Source organism: Sesamum indicum, linkage group LG10, assembly GCF_000512975.1.
Source record: "Sesamum indicum cultivar Zhongzhi No. 13 linkage group LG10, S_indicum_v1.0, whole genome shotgun sequence".
NCBI classification, from domain to species: Eukaryota; Viridiplantae; Streptophyta; class Magnoliopsida; order Lamiales; family Pedaliaceae; genus Sesamum; species Sesamum indicum.
The window spans coordinates 6,903,280-6,907,781 of record NC_026154.1 but is presented as its reverse complement, the minus strand read 5'-3'; positions in this window follow the sequence as shown (position 1 = coordinate 6,907,781).

Genomic DNA, 4,502 nt, shown 5'->3' with positions numbered 1-4,502 from the left:
GGTGGAAGGGGGGGGGGGAAAGGGGGGGGGGGGCAACGATGACGAGAGGTAGGGAGGAAAGGCGCAAAGGCAGGATGAGAGGAGGATGATGGCGTGGAGAGAGGAGGGAGGGGCGATTGACAATGGGGAGCTTAGGGGAGGCTAATGTTGGTGGTGGAAGGCAGACGATCCATGGGGCAGTGGAGGGACACCAATAGTGGTGGTTCCTGGCTATATATATATTATAAATATATTTAGAATTATAGATCATATATTTGTAAAGAATATATAATTATATGAATAATTGAATCTAAAGCATTGATCTGTAAATATAAGATCCAATAGTTGTAACATAACAACACAAATAGAAAATAAAAATTAAAAGAAAAAGAAATGAGTGTGTGGGTTACACCACTCGTGAGAGGGGTATTTTTTACTCTTTTTTTGAACTTTGAGGAATATAAATTAGTGTTTTATTTTTTACAAGGGGCTTATTTGCCTATTTCTTATCTCACAGGTAGGTACATTGCAATTTGCCAATATGAAAAAATACTGAAAAAAATGTGGAAGAGGAAAAATTATCAAAAAGAAGAAGAATAAGAAGAGAAGACATAACAGAGCAAAAAAAAAAAAAAAGGGACTACGCACTCAACAAAGTACTTGAATCGAGAAAAAAATTCATTGAATGAAAATTTACACAAGTGATGTCCTATAATTCCTTTAACCCAAAGAATCATTTTGGTTTTATTTCTTCCCATCCTTACCAAAAGCCCCATTATGATCCCAAAAGGGCCCTTTCAATTCTTGCACCAAATTCACTATTTAGCAGTGGGGATATGATATAAGAGCAAGCTTATGGTAAAATTTAATTATGTTATGATTTGAGAGTTCTTCTTCACCCATAACTTTGAGGGCATTGAGTAAATCCAACGATAGGGGTGATAAAATCAGGTTGCATTTTGATTTTGAAAAGGTTATTGAGATAATTGCATTATTGAGTGGTTTGTGCAAATTCATACTATGAAGCCCGTTTCTACTTGCATTTTGATAGTGAATCCATTACGAAATGTTGATTGGAGTTAAAATCGGGTGGATTGCAATGAAAAAGGGTAGGTGTTAGGGAGGGCGGGTGATGAATTTGATCTTTTATATGCTTGAGACAAGCATGATTTAGGCGTGGGGGAATTTAATGACATAAAAATGCATGGTTTTTTTTATATTAATTTTCAAAATTTTCAAAGATATGATGTTTACTCTTGATCGCAGCCCTAATGGCCCGTGCTCACAGGTTATCAGAGATTCTTTATTTTAGACTTTTATAGGATGAGCTAATTTTCTTTTCGCCAATACTTTTTCAAAGCCTAATTGAGATAATAAGTTAAATATTTTTTTCAGTAATCCACAATTTTATTTTTCATGTGTCTATGAATTATTGTGCTTACTATTATAATTTGAGAGTTTGAATACCTCTTAGATTAATTAAATTGTATTGATGAACTGAAAAGCAATTCTGCATAGTGGATAGGGTAATTTATAGTGCAAATTACATTGTGAAGTTATATAGGCGTGATTCACTTAGTTCTAATGGTTTTTCCTAGATCTTAATGCATTTTTATCTCGAGTATCTTAATAGAGTGATCCACTGATTCCTTGATAATAGATTTGGTTCAACTTGAGAAAGTATATCAATTAATTCAGGAAGAACCTTAGTTTACTAAAATAAATGCTTGTTAGATAAATTCGTTAATATGATACTCTTTGGATAAATTCAGTGGGCTTATAACCTTAGTATCTCATCCATTCTTGACTTTTCTCCAACTCAATCGTTCTACTATTCTTATTAATTTCTATTAGTACATAGTAATTCATCAGAATTTCTGGTCGTCCAAATAAATGAAAGATTACTTGTAGTTTTGATAATTATTTTATTAGATCTTCGTGGGAACAATAATTTTTTAATATTACTTAATAGTGAGTAGACTTTATAGTAACTCATACACCTTTGGGTGATCAGACATTTTATAAGGATGCATAAAACATATGGGTGGCAACGAAGCGGGTATGGAGTATGTTTGGATGAACCCAGGACCTGCCCCACCAACTCTAAAATGGATTCGGGCCTCGCCCCGAACTTTCATTCGGCTCATCCACTAAAAAGCCCATCCGGACGAGTCTGACTCGATAAACTTGGGTTTCTATTTAAAAAAATAAAGAAAGAAAAAAGAGAAAGGCAACGACAGTGAAGGACGAACGATAAGGTGAGGAGAGGCAAGGCGAGGCGAGGCGACTGGAGCGGACAAGCAGCGAGTCAAAGCGACGACAACTCCAAAAATAGGGCCGTTGCTACCCTCTCTTGCAGGTTGATGACAACCACCCTTTCTGGCAAGACGATGGCTATTACCTTGCGTTTGGGTGATGGCGCCACCTAGGAAAAGGGGAGCTCGATGATTGCCAAAAAAAAAGGGCGTCAACCGTGCACTGCATTTTCCTGGGCAACTATCGCCGCCCTAGAAGTAGCGGGCGTCGTGCATCTCCCTAGATCTGCTGGCCAACTGTCGTCACCAGTGGTCGATCTCCCTCGTGCACTCCTTCTATATATACACATATAATCTTATTTTATTATTTATTTTATATGTTATGATGTATAATTATGTATGTATATATTCATTATATCATATTTATTTTTTACATGTTATATAAATACAAAAATAAGAATTTAATGTGTATCTGTGATTTTTAGAAATTTTTTATCCATTAGTTGTTATATATAAATTATTCTATTTTATTATATATAATATTAAAGTTATAAATAAACAAAAAATATGAATTAAAAAATTTGAATTTATTTGTTATTATATATTATATATATACAAACATAGTTCAATGGTTGATGTTATCTATTATATATTTGTTATATTATATAAATATAAAATTTGTTATATATATTGATGCATTTAAAAAACGCATGTGTTCAATGGATATGACCTGTTGTTCAAAGCATGGGTGGAAGTGAATGCAAATTATGAAGGGGGGGACCTGCAGAAAAAGGCGTTCGCACTTCGACACTCAAGTTAGTATTGAATTTGAAATTGAATAAATTCAAAATGTAAATAAATGTAATAAAATCGAGATGTGGTGAATAAAGTCAGTGAAAAGTATAAAAACACATGATCATGTGCTTGTAGAGTGCTTAGAGTATATTTAGAGAGTGAGAGAGATGATTTAAAGAGTAAAAGAAGTGTGAGGAACGTAAGGATGACGTTCAAAGAGTGAGAAAAATTTCAGAAAAGTTTAAGGAAGGTGTGAGAGACGTTAGAGAGTGTGGGAGGTCTCCTTCTGTTAATCTTGCTGTTGAATGCTTATTTCCGAGTTGGGGGACCCTTCATCAGCGAGGACTTCTAACCGTTAGGGATAGATAGCTGCCAAGGAGTCTACGGCTTTGGGAGGACCTTCCTCGTCTACTAGGAATTCCAGCCGTCAGAGAGTCCTAGTTGCCAGGAAGTTCTTTCTTACTAGGGCTGATGTGATTCCAAGGTGGCTGCTGATACTTGAGTCAACTGGATGCCACGGTAAAGTGTGAGCTGCCACGCGGGCCTTTTGGGCCTCCTAGGATGTTACGGGTCTCTTGTTTTTTTTTCTTTTTGGATCACTTAGACCTATTTGGGCCAGCTTATTTTTTTGCACATTATATATAAATATAATAAAATAAAAATTAAGAGTTCTTAAAATTCAGACCACCCATTTCTCAATTTAAAATCCAATGATTGTCAATAGTGAATCATATTGTTAGCTAATCGAATCGAACAAATAATCTAAGGATCACTAAAATCATATAAATTAAGGGGGCGTTCACTTGGGGTTAGGATTAATTACCTAACCAATATAAGCTTGTGCCTTATTCACTTGGAATGTTGGGGCGGGGTTTGTGGCCCAAGTCCGACATTATTCATTATTCGCCCTCAATTTACAAACCTACCTAGGGTGGTGCATTGGTGGATTTGTCAGTTGACGCTAATTAGCCCTCTGTACAAGATTGGGTTATGTGTATCAAATATTATTATTGTTGTTGTTTGTGCGTAATCCTTATATTTTGTTACAACAGTATTATTTTGTTGTTGTGAATTCTCTATACATTTATTTCGATCAGATATGATTTGATGAGAAATTGGACACATTTGTAAACACTAGGGACACTCATCTAGGTGAGTTGTCAAAGCGTTTTGGCTTAGAATATGAAGAATCAACTACTCGTAAATTTGTTGGGATGCAGTCGATGCAAACTCGATTGACCCTCTCCAGACTGCGGTATACATAATATGGTTTTAACAGCTGATCGATCGTGACTCCAAGATGAAACTCCATTAGCTATCAGCAGCGTCTCATCCCATATGCACGACCACAAGGAGATTAGGAACCAATCCTTCGTCATGTTGGCAAAACACTAAATAACTTTTGGGAGTACACGCGTGTTTGTCAAACTCATAAGCAATACAAAAGATATCTCTCTCAATGTGCCAAATGGA